The sequence below is a fragment of the Microcaecilia unicolor genome, chromosome 7, assembly GCF_901765095.1.
Source record: "Microcaecilia unicolor chromosome 7, aMicUni1.1, whole genome shotgun sequence".
NCBI lineage: Eukaryota > Metazoa > Chordata > Amphibia > Gymnophiona > Siphonopidae > Microcaecilia > Microcaecilia unicolor.
This window is the reverse complement of record NC_044037.1, coordinates 134,343,569-134,363,994: the sequence shown is the minus strand read 5'-3', so window position 1 is coordinate 134,363,994 and position 20,426 is coordinate 134,343,569. Positions and strand designations below refer to the sequence as shown.

General features: G+C 45.1%; 2 protein-coding genes across 5 annotated transcripts in view; one reads left to right on the top strand and one right to left on the bottom strand.

Moving 5' to 3' along the window:
- YBEY (ybeY metalloendoribonuclease) overlaps positions 1-11,932 on the bottom strand; it is a 383,228-nt gene extending 371,296 nt beyond the window's left edge. For all 4 annotated transcript variants that reach the window (XM_030210679.1, XM_030210681.1, XM_030210680.1 and 1 more), the window contains exon 1: positions 11,857-11,932. The gene's annotated coding sequence lies outside the window, so the exon portion shown is untranslated. The remainder of the gene's footprint in view (positions 1-11,856) is intronic.
- A 28-nt stretch (positions 11,933-11,960) lies between these two features.
- Positions 11,961-20,426, top strand: part of MCM3AP (minichromosome maintenance complex component 3 associated protein) — an 888,504-nt gene continuing 880,038 nt past the window's right edge. Inside the window, exon 1 of the mRNA XM_030208795.1 lies at positions 11,961-12,011. The gene's annotated coding sequence lies outside the window, so the exon portion shown is untranslated. The remainder of the gene's footprint in view (positions 12,012-20,426) is intronic.

Genomic DNA, 20,426 nt, shown 5'->3' with positions numbered 1-20,426 from the left:
AGGAACACATAGCCCGAGACTGTGTCGAACCTGGCCCCCAAAAACTCTAGAGATTGTGAAGGGGACAGGTGACTTTTGGCCATATTGACGACCCAGCCTAGAGATTGCAGTACTGAGACCACTCTGGCTTTAGCTTGTAAGCTCTCTGTTGCAGAGTCTGCTCTGATGAGCCAGTCGTCTAGGTACGGGTGAACCCTGATACCTTCTCGCCTGAGAAAAGCAGCTACTACCACCATTACCTTCGAAAAGGTTCGGGGAGCTGGGGCGAGGCTAAAAGGCAAGGCCCTGAACTGGAAATGTTTTCCCAACACCGCAAACCTCAGAAACTTCTGGTGCGGGGGCCACATCGGTATGTGTAAGTAAGCTTCTTTCAGGTCTAGAGACGCGAGAAACTCTCCTGACTGAACCGCCGCAATGACGGAGCGCAGGGATTCTATGTGGAAATGCTGCACTCTCAGGGACTTGTTCAATTCTTTTAAGTCCAGAATAGGGTGAAAGGACCCACCTTTTCGCGGCACCACAAAGTAGATGGAGTATCGGCCGCAGCCTTGCTCGGCGGGAGGCACCGGGGTCACTGCCCCTAACTGAATCAGACCTTGTAAAGTCTCCTCCACCGCCGCCCGTTTGACGGCAGAACCGCATCGGGACTCCACAAACACGTCTCTTACTGGGGCGTTGAATTCTATTCTGTATCCATCTCTGTCCAGAACCCACTGATCTGAGGAAATCTTGGCCCACTCCTCGACAAAGAGGGAAAGCCGTCCTCCGATGACAGGCATCGAGGAGAGGGCTGGCGCACCATCATTGAGAGGGTCGCCCCTGAACTCCTGGTCTTGAGCCACCGGCTGCGGAACGCTTGTCCGAGCGAAAGGAGTTCCTCTGCTGACCACGGGCACGTGAAGTGAACCCAGCAGAACGCCCCGGGCGGTACCTTCTAGCTTCACGGAAGCGAGGTCTGTATGAGGAGTGGACCGCCTGGCCCTTAGAGGAAGGCCTCTGCCTATCTTCGGGCAAGCGCTGGGGTTTTGGATCACCCAGGCCTTTCACAATTTTCTCCAACTCCTCACCAAATAGGAGAAGTCCTTGAAAAGGCAACTTCACCAACCTTTGCTTAGAGGCCATGTCCGCTGCCCAGTGTCGTAGCCACAGACGACGGTGAGCCGCCACTGCTACTGCCATTTGTTTAGCCGAAGCTCTGACAAGGTCATAAAGGGCATCAGCCAGAAAGGACAAGGCCACCTCCATCCGCGGAGCCACATCCAAGAAGGGCTCCGCTCCATCTCCGGGCTGAGCCACTGCCTGTTGCAGCCAAGCTAGGCAGGCTCTCACAGCATAACAGCTGCATGCAGACGCTCGAACAGTGAGACCTGCAATTTCAAAGGACCGTTTAAGTGCTGCTTCCAGCCTACGGTCTTGTATATCCTTCAGGGCAACACCTCCTTCAACAGGGAGGGTAGTTCTCTTTGTCACCGCAGTGACTAAGGCATCCACTGTAGGCATTTGAAAACGAGCCATATGTCCCTCACGCAGAGGGTATAACTGCCCCATAGCCCTGGAAACTCTCAAAGGTCCCTCGGGGTCAGCTCACTGAGCCGAAACAAGCTCTAGGATGGAGTCATGCAAAGGGAAGGCCCAAGCAGCTTTCTTGGTACTAGCCATCCTGGGATTACCCGAGGAGGCCATGCCACTGTCAGGATCTTCAATCGAGAGGGTCTGCAGGGTATCTGAAATAAGCGCTGGCAGCTCATCACGGTGGAAAATCCTCACCGCGGAGGATCATCCAGATCCTGTGATAAATCCGCACCTGACTCTGGTTCCTCAGACCAAGAACGTCTGTCAGAGTTCTCCGAATCCTCACACCCCGACCACGGGGGGGAAAAAGGTGCACCACAATCTGAAGGGGAATTAACCCTTCTGCGCTTATCTTTAGGCCAAGCATCCGGGAAAAAAGCCTCACTGGGCAGTCCCAGGCCAGAATCCATCGGGGGGGGGGGGGGGCAATCAGAGGAGCCTCAGGCGACCCTTGAGGAAGGGCTCTTTTCATCATGTATGCTTTATGCAGCAAAAGCACAAAATCCGGGGAGAAAATCTCACCCTGGGCACCCAAATCCTGTTCGGTGCTAGCCACTCCTGAAATAACCTCATCTCGAGGTGCCCCACCCGGCTCAGGTCTCTCCGTGTCCACGGAGGCCTCGCCATGCGGTGTAAGCAAAATGGCGCCTGCTGCCAGCTCAGAGTGGGAAGAAACATCGCTCGCCATGCTCGGGCCGGCTCCTACGCCAATACAGCACGATTTACAGAGCCCTGCTGCTGATTTGCGCTTGCCACAAGTGGAACAGCGCTTTACATTGTCCGCAGCCATCGCCGAAAAACGGCGGAAAAATCCAAAATGGCGTTTTCGCGCCAAAAGATCGCGGGCCCACCCCGAAGGAGTTGGAAAACACTCTTACCTCAAAGGATCTAGTGTACAACTACGATCCTGCTGAAAATCAGGTCAAAAACCTCTGTTCCAGCGTCTCTGCGTTTAAAAACGCAACGCGACTTTTTTTTTTTTTTTTTTTTGTAAGCTGTGAGGAAAGCAGAGGTATTGAAGACTCCGGAGGCTCAGATGAGTGGGAAAGGCAGGGAAAGGGCGAACCTATATGCCTGCATCCACTGTTGGTGGGTAAGGACAGGGAAAGCAAGGCAATATGTCCACATCCACAGAGGTATGGGTAAGGCAGGGAAAGGGACCTTAAATTGCCTAATATGCAAGCTACACATGTCAAAGGACACACAATTGACCTCAATACACACAAACTATCCCTAGATTCAAACCTCATACTAACAGATACAAAATGGACGGCCATACCATGGTCAGAACACCATAAATTAAACGTAGCCCTACAATGGCGGAAAAAAGACACACAACCCAAGCAAGAATGCACAACCTACACCACTAGAGGACAGATTGATCCTGTTACATTCTGGCAACAGATCTACAAAACTGAATGGTTAGCACAGACAAACTCCGAACACTACCTCCAAAACTGGGACGACAGATGCAGGAACGTACTAGACGAAACTGCACCAATACAAACAAGAACCACATGGAGACACAGCTCAATACCCTGGTTCAACAAAGAACTGAAAAAACTAAAAACACAAGTCAGGAGATTTGAACGCGCATGGCAAAAACTAAAAAATGAACAAACACTCAAAGCTTGTAAACAAATGCAAAGAAAATACAAATATACAATAAGCCAAACCAAAAGAGCTTACTACAAAGCCAAAATTAGACCACACTACAAAGACGCATATAAACTCTACCAACTAACGAATAAACTAATAGACACCACACCGGTTACCACAGCCAGCAAAGACACCCCATCTGCAGACCAACTTGCCAAATACTTCAATGAGAAAATTATAAAACTTCGATCCACATTACCACTGATCATGAAAAATTTATGGATTATCTGGACCCTACTCCAGGTGAATACCCAGCAGACCGAACCTGGAATGACTTCGATCTACTAACCGAAGATACCATCACTCAAGCACTCAACAAATTCTCCAAAACCCACTCCAAACTGGACATTTGCCCCAGTAGCCTAATAAGGTTCGCCCCCAAACTCTTCATAACAGACCTTACGTCACACCTGAATTACATGCTACAACACGGACTTTTCCCCAAGGACAAAGGAAATATATTACTTACACCCATACCCAAAGACTTAAAGAAAAAATTAAATGACACAACCAACTACCCATCAGTAGCATCCATCCCCCTGATAGTAAAACTAATGGAAAGTATGGTAAAAAAACAACTCACCAATTACCTAAACAAATTCACAATACTACATGAATCACAGTCAAGATTTCGATCCAACCATAGTACTGAAACAGTGTTAACCACTCTCATAACCAAATTTAAACAACTAATTGCAACTGGAAACAATGTGCTACTCCTACAATTTGATATGTCCAGCGCGTTCGACATGGTCAGTCACCAAATACTCCTGAACATCCTAGACTACTTCAGGATTGGAGGAAACGTACTAAGATGGTTTAAAGGCTTCTTAACAACAAGAACTTACCAAGTGATTTCAAACTCAAAAATGTCAACACCATGGAAACCTGAATGTGGAGTACCACAAGGATCACCGCTCTCACCAACCCTTTTTAACTTAATGATGACACCTTTAGCGAAATCACTATCCAATCACGGACTCAATCCGTACATCTATGCAGACGATGTCACGATATACATCCCGTTCAAACAAGACATAACCGAAATCACTAATGAAATCACACACAGCCTCATGGGCGGATGCATTCCAATTAAAGCTAAACGCAGAAAAAACATGTCTCATCTTGTCCTCACAATACAACACAAACAAAACCAATACCATAAACACCCCAGACAACACACTTCCGGTCTTAGACAGCCTGAAAATACTGGGAGTCACAATTGACCGAAATCTCACACTCGAAGACCATGCGAAAAATATAGCAAAGAAAATGTTCTACTCAATGTGGAAACTTAAAAGAATCACCTTTCTTCCCAAGGGAAGTTTTCCGCAGCCTAGTACAATCAATGGTGCTAAGTCATCTAGACTATTGAAATGCCATCTATGCCGGATGCAAAGAACAAATCATTAAGAAGCTTCAAACCGCTCAGAACACAGCTTCCAGACTCATATTTGGGAAAGCGAAATACGAAAGCGCCAAACCCCTAAGAGTAAAACTACATTGGCTCCCACTAAAAGAACAAATTGTGTTCAAAGTTTGCACCCTGGTCCACAAAATCGTCTACAGGGAAGCCCCGACCTACATGTCAGACCTTATAGACTTGCCTATTAGGAACTCAAAAAGATCATCACGCACATTCCTCAATCTCCACTATCCTAACTGTAAAGGGCTAAAATATAAATCCACATACACGACCAGTTTCTCATACATCTGCACGCAGCTATGGAATGCACTACCGAAGGCCATAAAAACAACGCAAGACCTAACCATCTTCCGAAGGCTACTGAAAACAGATCTTTTCAAGAAGGCATACCATAAACATCCATCTTAAACACTAAAAAATAATATTATACATGATATATACAAAACCGAACTCTTATCACGATTGACTATCCTCTTTGCTATGAATGATCAAGCATTATCACTAGATGACCAAATGTATGTTATAATCCAATTTATTACTCAGTAACCTTCATGCAATATCATATTGAACTCTTCTTTACTATGTATGTATGCAGAGAGTATATATACATATATACCATAATCTGTTCCATATATGTTATGTTCCATGTATATTATCATGTATGTATGCACCTGAACACAATACCATTTGTAATTTTGTTACCTGGAAATGGCAACCGCCATTACGTCAAATGTAAGCCACATTGAGCCTGCAAATTGGTGGGAAAATGTGGGATACAAATGCTACAAATATATATACACACACACACACACATATATATATATATATATATATATATATATATATATACACACACATATATATTTCCCTCTGCTAATTTGTTTGGGTGCCAGGAGTGCTAGGCAGTTGCCCGAAGTGCCATTGCGTGGCAGGCACAACAAAGACAGGTTTTCCATGGACAGGATCTTCTAGCCACACCTTCTGAATATTCGTCACGGTGACGTGTGAGACCCGGAATCCAATAGGAATGCTTTAAAAGTAAAAACACATTAGCATTAGCACATTCCCGCCCAGACCGGTAGTATAAATACCTTTGACAGCTCAGAATAGTCAGTCTTAATTTTTCCGCGTTGACGGAACGACCCGCAGTTGATTTATCAGACTCAGTCAGTTAGTCAGTCAGTCAGTCATCTTTGTTTTCCTTCACTATTGTTATGTCTCACAGAAAAACGGGCTTTAAATCGTGTGCGACTTGTCCTCGTAAACTTTCCCTCACGGATCATCATTTTAGATGTGTGCGCTGTTTAGGGGAGTCACACGATACGAAAAATTGTTTTGCCTGTAGAAGTATGTCCCAAAAGTCTTTGGACATCAGAGCATTTAAGCTGCAACAATATTTAACTTCAGCAGTACAATCGGAGTCGTCTTCTGTAAGTTCTCATAAGAATTCTGTAATGTCTGTGTCAGTGTCGGATGCCCCAGCTCCGGTGGAAGAGAATATTACCCCTGCTCTCCCCCTTGCCTTGGTGCCCGGGGATCAGGTGCCTTCCACTCCTGCTCTCCCCCTTGCCTTACGGCCCGGGGATCAGGTTAAAGCTAATGGGCAACAAACAGAGCATGATGCTCGTCAGGAAGCTGTCAGCTCCAGAGCTCGACGTCGATATCAACGTTCTTCGAAATCAGCTGATCATCACAGTCGAGGTGGGAGGAGCCGATCTCGTTCACATTCTTCTGACTCGACTGACATTGAGGATTTTCTCAGCATGGCCGATCCCCCCGATGCTGTCATGATTCCAGACATAGCAATTTTTCAAGGCATAGTCGTTCTTCTTGTACTTCTCACAGAAATCGTCGTAGGAGATCACCTTCCAGTTCATCATCGGATGTGCCTTTGAGGAAACGTTCTAAATTACATTCTCATTCAGATCACAGCTCTTTAAAGCATAGAGCTTCTCGTCACTCAGTCTCTCATACTTCTTCAAGAGCTCAATCAACCTCTTCTTCTGCTGCACAGTTGAAGATTTTGGAGTTACTTACAAAACTGCTACATAATCAGCAGACAGTACAAGAGAATAACCAGGTGCAGTCACCTCGGACAGCACCAGTTCAAACAAATTCTATGACTCATACAGATCACAGACAACGTTCATGGTCTGTGTCTCCATCTAGTTCAATACAAGAGTGTGCTTCAAATAAATCTTGTATAAATTCTCCAGTACCTTCTTTGTCTCACTCATTACATGTTGATGATCAGACTCAGTTAGATCAGGAATTACCTTCTACTTCCGCCTTTCCACCTCTACATCAGGAAGAAATTTTATCTGTACAAGTTGAGTCTTACCATAAATTTTTACAAAAGTTGGTGACGGTTTTGAACATAACTGTCTCTCCTCAGACTGATAGTGCTGTGGACAAACGCTCAGTCACGAAATACTTGAATTTATCTAAGCAATTAGTAGCATTACCAATACCTCCAGTGCTTCAAGAACATCACAAATTAATTTGGAACACCCCTTATTCTATTAGATCTACGCAAAGGTATGACTCAGCTTCCGCATGCATCTTTAGTGGTAAAATCGGCCATGAGACGACATAAGTTGCAGAAAATATTACCAATCATCCACCAACTAAAGATTTAAAATTCATGGACTTATTAGCAAGAAAGAATTTTCAGTCCTCAATGCTCTCAATTCGTATAGCAATCCATATGTTTCATCAAATGGAATATTTGTATACCATCTTGGATGACTTGTCTAAATTACAGTCAGTATTTCCTCAGCAGGAGGTTTCAAATTTTCAACAGATTCTTACCAAATTGGAAGAGAGTTCTAAACAAATGATTCGTACCACACATGACCAATTTGATACATCACTTAGAAATGCAGCTACTGCAATTGCATCTAGACGTTTCTCATGGTTACGGGCATCTGCATTAGGTGAAGATGTTCACGAAAAGGTGGCTAATGCTCCTTGTGTGGGTGACTCTTTATTTGGAGATCGAGTAAAACAGCTGATTGAAGGTCTTAAAGAGGACTGTACAACTTTGGACACTCTAGAGCAAGATAAACAGCAGCCTCCTAAATTGAATTATAAAAAATTACCATATTTTAATGCAAGGAATAGATTTCAACAACGAAAATCTTTTGGCCATCAGCGGTCTAGTTTTCCATTTAAATCTCAGCCTCAACGTTATAATTTTCAGGCTAGATCAGGTAGAGACTGGCGGTCACAAAGACCTGCTCAAACAAACCAGCAGCAAAAACTCAATCCGTCTTTTTGACCAGTCCTTGTCTCCGATTCCGGTGGGGGGGCAGAGTTCAACATTTTTTCAACTCTTGGATGTCTAACAACAGACAAATGGATTTTGGACATCATTCAACATGGATATTTTCTCAGATTCTCACAGCCCCCACCTATTCGATCACCTACACGTCTTCATGTTCCAAACTCGCAGATTCCATTTTTGCAACAAGAGGTCTCCAGACTCCTCAATCTCAATGCTTTAGAGACTGTACCTGCTCACGACATAAACAAAGGGTTTTATTCCCGATTTTTTCTCATAACCAAAAAGGATGGGGGTTACAGGGCAATCCTGGATTTACGACAACTCAACAAATTTCTTCCAAAACAACGTTTTCGGATGTCATCTTTACAAACGATACTTCCTCTGTTAAAACAAGGGGTATGGTTTTCAGCCATAGATCTGCAGGATGCTTACCTGCATATTCCTATTCATCAATCATCAAGACGATTTCTTCGATTTGTGTGCCAAGATCGACATTACCAATTCAAGGTTCTGCCTTTTGGTCTAACATCAGCTCCCAGAATATTCTCCAAGTGTGTCATAGCTCCTGTGGCACACTTACATCGTCAGGGTATAATTCTTTTCCCATATCTCGACGATTGGTTGATTGTAGCACACTCTCCTCAGCAGAATCTTCTTCATTTGCAGAAGACCATGCTTCTTCTCGAAGAGTTAGGTTTAGTGATCAATTACAAGAAATCTCATTTGACCCCCACTCAGAGATTGACGTTTATAGGAGCAGATCTGGTCTCCTATCAAGCTTTAGCGAAACTGCCACTCAATCGGGCCCAAGTTCTGAATCAATTAATACAGTATTTTCTGTCAGCAAAGATCATCTCTGCTCGCAAAATTCTAGTACTTTTAGGCCATATGGCTTCAACAGTTGCTGTTCTACCTCTTGCACGTCTACATATGCGACCCCTGCAGTGGTATTTAAAGAGACGATGGAGTCCTATTCGACACTCCCTTTATTCAAGGATACGTCTGTCAAATCGGATCAAACTACACATGTTGTGGTGGACACATCAACAACATCTGTTGGTGGGAGCTCCATTCCAATTACCACGTCCAACCAAAATACTTACCACAGATGCATCCAAGATTGGTTGGGGAGCCCATTTGGATCATTTCTCAACGCAAGGTCAGTGGACAATTCAAGAGAGTTGTTTTTCCATAAATCTTCTGGAATTGAGGGCAGTCAGATTAGCTGTTCAGGCTTTCCAACATCTCCTTCAGTCTCAGATGATTCAAGTTTGTGTGGACAACCAAGTGGCAATGTTTTACATAAACAAACAAGGAGGTATGGGTTTTCTAAGTCTGTGTCGAGAAGCAGTCAGACTCTGGTCAATAGTCCTGTCTCTACATTCGGTGATTCGAGCAGTGTATCTACCAGGACGACAAAATCACATTGCAGATGTCTTGAGCAGACAGCTTCAACCTCACGAATGGTCTCTCAAGATCACAGTTACTCACGCTCTTTTTCGAAGATGGGGTTGGCCTCAGATAGATCTATTCGTATCCCCACAGAACAACAAATGTCGCAAATACTGCTCAAGGTGGCCTTCAACTCAAAGGATAGCGACAGATGCTTTTGCCCTACCTTGGACAAATTATCTGTTTTACGCTTTTCCTCCAATTCCTCTAATTCCAAAAGTCTTGCAGAAAATTATTCAGGACAGAGCGTCCATAATACTAATAACACCTTATTGGCCGATACAAACCTGGTTTCCGGTGCTCACACAGTTAGCTCTGTTCCAGCCTCATTTTCTTCCTCTCATTCCAGATCTCATATCTCAGAACAATGGTCAACTCCTGCATCCAAATCTCAACAAACTTCATCTCACGGCTTGGTTTGTTCAAGTAAAACATTAGATTTTTCATTATTTTCTCAACCAGTTTTGGATGTATTATTATCTTCCAGAAAGCAATCAACTAGATTGGTTTATGCAGCTAAATGGAAAAGATTTCAATGTTGGTGTAGATCACATCATGTAAATCCTATTTCTTGTCCTATTTCTGTATTATTGGAGTGTTTTCTTCATTTGTCTGAATCAGGCATGGCCGTATCTTCAGTTAAAGTTCATGTGGCAGCTATTACTGTTTTTCATGATCCGGTTGATGAATGTACAGTGATGGCTCATCCTATCACTAAAAGATTTTTGAAAGGCTTAATGAATCTTCACCCTCCTACTCACATACCTCCAGTAGCGTGGGATCTGAATCTGGTTTTGGAAAAACTTATGGATCCTCCATTTGAACCACTTACGTCAGCTTCCTTACAATTTTTGACTTGGAAAACTTTGTTCCTTATTGCAATTGCATCAGCTAGAAGAATTGGAGAACTCCAAGCATTGGTTTATTATTCTCCGTATACTCAAATTTTACATGATAAAGCAATATTACGACCTCATCCAGAATTTCTTCCAAAGGTTGTGTCGTCTTTTCATGTCAATCAATCCATTATTTTACCAGTCTTTTTTCCACCTCCACATCAATCTACTCTGCATAGTAGGTTACATACATTAGATTGTACCAGAGCACTATCAATCTATTTACAGAGAACGTCAACTATTCATAGACCATCACAGCTGTTCCTCTCTTATTCTACGAAGGACAGACAGGCAACCAGTGTCTAAGAGAACACTTTCTTCTTATGTTACTCACTGTATAAATTTTTGCTATCAGCAGCAAGAATCACATCCTCATGTAACAGCCCACAATTTAAGAGCAAAGGCTTCTTCAACTGCATTTTTACATAGTGCACCTCTTTTAGATATTTGCAGAGCGGCTACTTGGTCATCTCTACACACTTTTTCTAAGCATTACTGTCTTGATACAGCATCTCGAGCAGATTCTCTGTTTGAGCTGTCGATCCTACAAGAGGCAATGTAAGCGACAACCTTCCTCCTCCTCCTATCACAGGTAACATGTTATGAAATTAGGTTGGTGGGTGCTTCATATTGTAATTTCTCACGTAAGGTTACCTGTGTATGCTTGGGAGTCTTCAGAAGGTGTGGCTAGAAGATCCTGTCCATGGAAAAATCATAGTTTCTTACCTGTAACGGTAGTTTTCCGTGGACAAAGGATCTTCTAGCCACACAATCCCTCCCTACCCTCCCTGGTTGTTGTAGCTATTTTAATGAACTGACTATTCTGAGCTGTCAAAGGTATTTATACTACCGGTCTGGGCGGGAATGTGCTAATGCTAATGTGTTTTTACTTTTAAAGCATTCCTATTGGATTCCGGTCTCGCACGTCACCGTGACGAATATTCAGAAGGTGTGGCTAGAAGATCCTTTGTCCACGGAAAACTACCGTTACAGGTAAGAAACTATGATTCTGCGGTAGTGGATGGCACAACAGAGGTCTCATTATTTTAGGTCGTTACCCAAATCTGAAGATTTGCATATAATTTAAGTGACAGGCATGCAAAACTATCTCATACAGAATACAAATCTACCATGCATATTGATTAGGGGTATTCACCACTCAGAACCATTACTCTATAGTAGAATCTTCAACTAGCCAATACATACAACTGTTACTATTTAAGGTATATCTTTTGCTACTTATATCCTAAGAAAATATACCTTTTTCTACAACGGGAAAACGTCTCTCAGTTAAGCATGCACTGTTCAAATATTTGTAACAACCCAGGTTTTACTTTGCAGCACAAATAGAGACTATGGTACCAATATTGTTTTCAAATCTTAACTTGTGTTTTGTCCATTTCTCACACTGATTCAAAGTTTAAATAGCCTTGCTGCTGACTTGAACTTCATTCTCGGCGTTCTTTTTTCCACATATCTTTATTAAAGATGTTCTTATATCAAAAAATAATATTCAAACAACAAAAAAATACAAACGATGTCATCTCATCTTTCAAACCACTGACCTTTTTGAGACGTTAAAAAAACCCCCTACCAAGTTATAATCGCTACTTCCTGTAACCGGAAGCTGTAGGCGTTTCCTTTTGCCTTTGGGTCATGTAACCGGAAGCAGTATGTTTTTGGTTTTATCGTTCGTCGTAGTTCTGTAATTGCTGGTGTGGTAAGTAGTTGGTGGATTCGTCTGATAAATGGTTTTGTTGAGTCGCTAATAAAGGAGTAGGGTGATTAGAGTGCGAGGGATTTTTTTAAAGGCTAAAGTATAAAAATCGGGACCGAATCTCGAAGCAGGATTAATGTAGGTGAAAACAAGGAAAGGGCCTGTATGGTTCATTTGATTACAGGTTGTGCCTGCTCCCAAGTTAACATTTTTTTTTTTTTTACATAGTACCTTTAACGCTTCAGAAGCTTCGGAATGCACAAGTTTGTTTACGTTAATAAACTTTGTGTTTGTTTTTTTTAAAGCCGGTCCGGTCCACTCGATACAATCAGAAGAGCAGAGAATCAGAAATGTCACGAAGAATGAAATTTTTTCAGGCAGGGTAGTCGGGGTGTAAATCGGGAAAGTATCGCTTTTAAAATGAAAGGAGCAATACAAATGTTTTAAATTTGCGGTTTTATGTTTTCTGTAGGTTGAGCAGGATTCTCCACTGGATTTTTGTTATAGCTGTTTATGTTTTTTGTAATGCTTTTTGAGGATTGTAGGGTTTGCAGTTCTTTTGTTCTTGGTCCACCCATCTTCGCCACTTCATGCAGGGGCCAGTGCAGAAACCTTATGTTACGAACCCACATAAGCATTAGTGCATGACTCTATTACCAAAGGTATTGCTTAACTAATATGTAAATCAGCCCTGTTAAAAAAACCCATGTACTAACATTGGATAGCACACTAGATGCATGCACACAGGTGCGCTAGAGGCCTTGCGTATGTTTGCAATTTCTGGTGCCAATTTGTGCTCATTTACACTACTACTACACGTGCTGGAATGATATTCTTCAGTTGTGTGACGTTTCGTTGCGCCACTCTTCTATATATTTTTGGTGCCCCCTTTTCATTAGAGTATTTTCCATCTGTTTGTGACTGGAATGATATTCTCCTCTCAAATGTTGTTGTTGGAAAAAGTTTGTGCACAGAATAGCATTCTAGTAAATGTGCAGATGTGTACACATGTAGCTGGGTGCCAGTACAGTTTTTTTGTGGGCAGACCCATTTCACCCTGTAGTCTAGCACTTATGCTTTTTGTAGTAGTGTGCCTCCCATGTTCTCTAACATGTGGGGAAAACATACAGATAGCTGTTCATATATTTCCTATTTTCATAATATATATGTGCATGTATAAGGTGCATGCATGTCTGAATTGCCTTGTGGGAGAATGTGTACTGAGCTTGTGTGTTTTTTTTCTCATCCCTTTTTTGTGGTAGTGTTAGGGTATATGTTGTAAATAGTTGGTTTGTGGAGTGGTGGGCCAGTTGCAGGGGGCTCTTTTAGGAGATGGTTTAGTTTACAGGGTGGTGGAGTAGTTGTGGGGTAGTTAGGTTTTCGGTGTGAGGACATTTTGGAAGGTGATGGGCAGTTGTAGAGGGTGTATTTGGGAGGTAATGGAAATTTGTAAGTTGGCAGGGCAGATGTGGAAATGTTTTTTTGCATTTTTTGGGGTAGTAGGGCAGTTGCCAGGGTTAGTACTTGGGGGGTAGGGGGGAAATAGTAGAGAACAGGGATAGGCAGTTTGAAAGGAAGATTTGTTAAACTGAAGTGTGTGTGTGTTTTTTTTTTTTTTGCTCTAGGGCAGTATTAAGTTTGTCCATGCCAAGACAGTAATCAACTTCACTACTAAGCCAAGGTCTCATCTGATCTCAGTCTGTCAATTTATGGCAAGCATTTGCTTTAGTAGTTGCATTTTGCCTGAGAGCCTTCTTCTGGAGTTCATAAGCTTACCCAGGTGTGCTTGAAAATTCATTTTAGTCAAGGCTGTGGCACCAAAAATGATGGGAAATATTTCTGTATTCTTCTATATTTTCTTGGTCTGTGGCTACTTTTCTTGGTACTTGAGGATCTTGTCATTCTCCACATTTTTCACAGAGGCCCTCTTTTATCAAACTGTGCTAGTGGCTCTCACCCATTCACTTTGGTCTCTGTCAGCATTGCTGTGCGGGAACAGTTATGGACAGATGATCAAAAGCCCTGTGCTGTTCCAAACAGCGCTCTTAAAAATAGCACTGGAACAACGCGGGGCTTTACTGTTCCTGTGATCATTGGTAATTGCATGCAAATTTAAGCACACAATCTGATCATGGTGTAGAAGTGCGCTCAGGCACAATCCTCCCGCACTTGATTGACAGGTCTGGGTTGTCAAAAGCCCAGAACTGTCAAGCACAGGGGCTTGAGGTCCATGGGACCACCAGACCCCAACTACCCCCGCCCTGAGCCAGGCAAAACAGGGGCTGGAAGTCTGGCGGACCTCCGATCCCCCTGACCCCCCCCCCCAACACAGGTTCAGGGAGGGCTGGAGATCCAGTGGGTCTACAACCCCCCTAAATCCCTCAGATGTCCCTGGTGGCCCAGTGGGCCGAAGGCCGATCCCCTTCACCCCCCATTTAAGTTGGAGGAGGGAGGTGGCCTCCCTCCGCTTCCATCGGGGGAGCCCTGCTTTCACCATTTTGCAGGTGGTGCTGATGGAAGAGGAGGGAGGCCACCTCCCTCCTCCAACTTAAGGTGGGTGGGGGAAGGGCCGCTAGACCACCAGGTGGGGGATTGACTCGGGCCCACTGGGCCACCAGGGACATCAGAAATGTTGGGGGGTTAGGGGGTGCTGGAGACCCACCGGATCTCCAGCCCCCCCTCTGAACCTGTGTTGGGGGTGGTTGCGGGGACCGGAGGTCCACTGGACCTCCAGACCCCTGTTGCTGGGGGGAGTGTTGGGGCTCCTGCGGGGGGCTGCTACATTGGGGGGAATGGGGGCTCACCGTTCCTCCCCAATGGTCTGCAAACCCTAACGCCAGCTCCGAGCTGGCATAGGGTTTGCGGTAGCCAGCAAGCCAATCTTTGGCGTGCAGGTCGCTGATCATTGGGGATGAATAGGTTTAGCCCTGTTTTGCATGCATTTGCATTCAGAGCCCGCGAGCGCATTTTCATGCCTTCGGGGGCTCTGATCATGGGGCGATAGCAAACGCGTTTGCTTCTGATCATCGGCCCTTTAGTGTGGCTTGACAAGAGAGGCCCAGAGTAATTGTTTGGGACTGACACCTCTCTGATCAGTGCTTTTTCTGATGTTCTGCTCTTTGTCGCTATATCTGGGTTTTTTGCATTCGGTCTTTCATTGGTGTGAATGAACCTTTTTGTTTTTTTGGGGGGGAGGGGGCCCTTTTGTAAAGCAGTGTCCCTTTTTACTTTTTTTCCAACGTTCCAGGTTTCATCCCATTTAGTTACATTTTTGAAGAGTTATTTTGCACAGAAACAGAACGACAGACATTCTTGTCCCTTCTTGTAGATTCTTTCCATCTTCTGTTGGATTGGCAAGAGTAAGAGTTGTGAATAAGTATGCTCAAGTAGAGGGAAGAAACAGACATGAAATCCTCACTAATGCTAGTACAGAAGTTCCAAGCTAATTGTCATTAAAGCCTTGGCACTGTGCCTTTTGGTCTTTGCTCTCTTTCCTGCATCTGTGTTGAATAGTCAGGGAGAGAGAGAGAGGGCAAGACTAGGTGATAAGGTGCGTGGGGGGGGGGGGGGGGGGGAGGGAGGGAGAGAGTTGGTGAATCTGGGTGGGGAGGTAGGCTGCTGCTGTTTATTTTTGCCAGTGGCATTCAGGGGTGCATTGAGTATCAGATATACCAAGTTTCCTTCTCTCTTGGAGAAAGAATAGAAAAATAGTAATAAATAGTAAATCAAACCGTAAAAGAGCTGGCATAGATCTCAGAAGAGATCCATGACTGCTCCTCCTGTCAAACAATTATCGAATTGTTCCCTCCCTTCTCCCCCTCCCTCCGAATCCGGTCCCGGTCCCTCACATTACCGACCTGACTCTTAGTCTTCGGAGCTGTCAGCGCTAACTCTCCCCCGCTGCGCTGGCGCTGCCGGCGTTCGCGCTTTAAAAATGGCCGCCGAGACTTCCAGAGGCGGCCTCGCGAGACTGCTGAAGTCTTGGAGGCCGCCCTGTAAGTCTTGGCGGCCATTTTGAAGCGCGAACGCTGGCAGCGCCAGCACAGCAGGGTAGAGTTAGCGCTGACAGCTCAGAAGAGTCAGGTCGGTGACGTGAGTGGACCGGATACGGAGGGAGGAGGGAGGAATTTGCCGAACAACTCGGGAGGGGGTGGCAGGGGAGAGAAGGGAGTCGCTGGGCATTTGTGGAAGGAGGGGAGAGAAGGGTCACTGGGTATAATGGGTGCATGCAGGGCAGGGGAGAGGAGGGATCACTGCTGGACATGGGTGGATGGAGGGCAGGGGAAGAAGGGTCACTGGGTATGGGTGCATGCAGGGCAGGGGAGAGGAGGATCACTGCTGGACATGGGTGGGTGGATGGAGGGCAGGGGAAGGAGGGTCACCGGGTATGGGTGCATGCAGGGTAGGGGAGAGGAGGATCACTACTGGACATGGGTGTATGGAGGGCAGGGGAGAGGAGGGTTGCTGTGTATGGGTGCTTGCAGGGCAGGGGGAGAGAAGGGTCACTGCTGGACATGGGTGGATGGAGGGCAGAGGAGAGGAGGGGAGAGAGAAAAAATGCTGGACATGGATGGAAGGAGGGAAGCGTGAGGAAGGAGATGAGATGAGGGAAAAGAAAGAGAGGAGAAAAACTACACATGGATAAAGAAAATAGGCAGAAGCTGAGGACCAGAAATGAAGAAAGGAGAAATGGAAAGGAAGCCCTGGAAACGGAGTTGTGAGGACAGATAGCAGCAGAATCGGATACTGGGCCAGCATGATCAGAAAAACAGTCACCAGACAACAAAGGTAGAAAAAAAAATCATTTTACTTTCATTATAGTGTTTGGAATATGTCCACTTTGAGAATCAGGTGCTCAACATTAAAAGTTTATATTTATTTACTTATTTATGGCATTTTATCCCACATTAAACATGAGTTAGGGTGTTTTGTGGCTCTACATGAGAATTGTAATATTATGATCCCTTGTTTCATATTGTTGATGGTCTGCATTTTCCGTATGGGTGGTATATTGGTGTATTAGGTTCTGCCCAGTGTAATATTTATGGTACAGTAAGGTTCTGAGTGTGTGTTTGCACAAAATTGTGCATAGTGTTTTGCAGTTGAGCGATTGTGGTTAGTATATGCTTTGAGCAACCACTTTATTCTTTGACATATGATACATATCTAATATCTATCTATATTTAATATAAGGTATTAATTGTGACTTTTTATTTATTTATTTTTTCTGTGTGTTATCAGACAATTATGGATTTAAGCTCCACCCCTGGCTCCACCCCTAACCCCGCCCCCTTTAGCCTCCCCAAACAGTTGGGCCACCGACCGCCTATGTGCCCCAGCTTTATACCTAATAAGAACAGAGAGGGAACAGGAGCAGAGAGAGATCAAAAACTTCTCTCCTTCCCAGTTATTTCCTTTACAAAACTCCAGATTACTTTCTGAAGTCAGGAAAGGTGAGCATCTATATATATATATATATATATATATATATATATATATATATATATATAAAAGGCACCACTGAAGCCTCCAGCCGGAAGTGTGAAGCGCCAGAGATATCCGGTTTCCCCATGAGTGAAGGAAAACAGCACAGCACGAAATCCCAGGAAATAGTGAAGGACTCAGAGGGGGGAGGGGAGAGAGATGCCCTCACTCTCTCTGTAACAAAAACACAGAACAGCAGGAAACAACACTGAAGGACTGGACTCGGAGGGGGGAGGGGGAGGGAGACAGGGCAGAGGGCAGGGACACATACACTCCCACATGCACACTCTGAAGAAAACCTTGCTAGCCCCCGTTTCATTTGCATCAGAAACGGGTTTTTTTTTTACTAGTTTTCACAGGTTCTTCTGTTTGAAGTCCCTAGTGATGGAGCCTCTATGTCTGGCTTCCTTTGTTCTTAGAGAGCCTGCTCCCTGATATGACAAAAGGTATGTTAATCAGGAGCAATTAAGACAACCCAGGGCTAGCAGGTCTCTCAGCACCATTTCGTCCATGTCATCCTCAGTGATCCCTGAGGGAGGGAGAGAGAGTTATCAGAAGCTGGTTTAATATTAATATAAGTATGTCCAGCAATCCTGACAGTGGACAATTCGATCCATTTTGACCTTGGGATGTCCTTTTCAAATTCCTCAGCCACAAAAAGTGCTGACAATGGATGCATCCCTCCTGGGGTGGGGAGCCCATGTTGATGCGCTTCACACTCAAGGACTTTGGTCCCTCCAGGAAAGAGGTCTTCAGATCAGTCTCCTGGAGTTGCGAGCGGTCTGGAACGGTCTAAAGGCTTTCAGAGATCGGCTGTCCTATCAAATCATCCAAATTCAGACAGACAATCAGGTTGCGATGTATTACATCAACAAGCAGGGGGGCACCGGATCTCGCCCCCTGGGTCGGGAAGCCGTCCAGATGTGGCTTTGGGCTCGCCATCACGGCATGCTACTTCAAGCCACGTATCTGGCAGGCGTAAACAACAGTCTGGCCGACAGATTGAGCAGGATAATGCAACCTCACGAGTGGTCGCTCAACATGGGCGTTGTGCGCAAGATCTTCCGAGAATGGGGCACCCCCTCAGTGGATCTTTTTGCCACTCAGATCAATCACAAGGTCCCTGCCCATGACAGACTAGCGTCAGATGCCTTTCTCCTACATTGGGGAACAGGCCTTCTGTATGCATATCCTCCCATACCTCTAGTAGGGAAGACTTTGCTGAAACTCAAGCAAGACTGCAGAACCATGATTCTGACTGCTCCCTTCTGGCTACTTCAGATTTGGTTCCCTCTTCTTCTGGAGTTGTCCTCCGAAGAACCGTGGAGATGGGAGTGTTTTCCAACCCTCATCACTCAGAACCAAGGGGCGCTTCTGCATCCCAACCTCCAGTCTCTGGCTCTCACGGCCTGGATGTTGAGAGCGTAGAATTCGCTTCTTTGGGTCTTTCTGAGGGTGTCTCCCGAGTTTTGCTTGCTTCCAGGAAAGATTCCACGAAGAAGTGTTACTTTTTCAAATGGAGGAGGTTTGCCGTCTGGGCGCTTGATCCTCTTTCTTGTCCTACACAGACCCTGCTTGAATACCTTCTACACTTGTCGGAGTCTGGTCTCAAGACCAACTCAGTAAAAGTTCACCTTCCTTATCATCCCTCTGGACCGGCCCAGAATGTGACTGATGGGTTGTGTACGCCTTCCAGCAGGTGGAGACTGAGAAAAAAAACTGTGACTCTAGGAGCCAATAAGAGCCCTTGGCAACCAGAGAGAGATCCAGTAATCTCAGTCTCCAGCAGGTGGAAGGTGGTGAGCCCTTCAGTCTCATTCTATTCTATACTTTTCTCTCTTTCTTGATTAGATTTTAAGTGTTGGTATAATTTTCTTCTGTGTCCCTGTGCATTTTTAAGGATATATATATAACAAAAACCTGCTCTTGGAAGCCTGAAACCCGTGGGGGTCCCTCAGAGCCTCGGGGGTGCCACACTCGGAAGGCCGAGTCCCTCCCCCCTGTTCCTTCCTGAAGAAAAAGCATGATTTTAATTTTGAATGCTTTAAATAGCAGTCTGTTGTCAGGAACAGTCTGACTGTGTGAAGTTCCTCCAGCTCTTCCTAGTAAGAACTGTAGAGGCAGGGAGAGGCAGCTGCTCTTTTATACAAGAGTTAAAAAAGAAAAAAGCGAGAGCCCCCTGGTCTGCTCCTGGCAGAGCCATTTCTGGGCAGTAATAGCGAGCAGGACAGCTTGAGCGGTTCGCTGCGATCCGATCAGCTGTTAATTGCTCAGCTGTTTTGTGTTTATTGTCCCCTTAGCGATGTCGGGGAAATTCTGCTCCTGTGCCGTCTGTCAGCAGCGGGCTGTAGGAGCGAGTAGAGTTTGCAGTTTTGGTATCGCTCCTCAGAAACCAGGGTACTGTGAGGGCAGTCGTCAGTACTGTTAGTCAGGGGGTCCATTCTTTCCGTTGGGCTGGTGATCGCGTCTCCTTCGCTCCCGTTTTTGGTGGGAAACGCCACCATTTTGAATGTATCCTCGCTGGTTGTTTCTCATGTCCCTTTGGCTTTTGAGCCTGTTTCTGTTCCACAGCCATCCCTGCTGCCAGCGGGGGGGGGGGGGGGGGGGGGGGGGGGGGGGGGAGAGAGAGAGAGAGGAGGTTTCTTCCTGAATTTGTGCTTCAGTAGTACAAGGCTTTTCTCCTTCATAAAGTTGAGCCCATGGACCCTCCTGGGAAGTGTTCTCTGCAGGGGGTGCCTCTGTTGTTCAAAGTGAACAGTTTAGATTCCCTGAGGAGGTTAAACAGTTTTTGTTTCTTCTGCTCAGGAAATTCCTTCATTAGCAGAGCAGTGAAGGCTAAGGTTTACTGTTTTCACAAACAGCATACAGCATTTTACTTTTGTGGGTACAAGGTTCATTGGAGCAAGTGAATATTTATCTTTATGATTTAAAGTT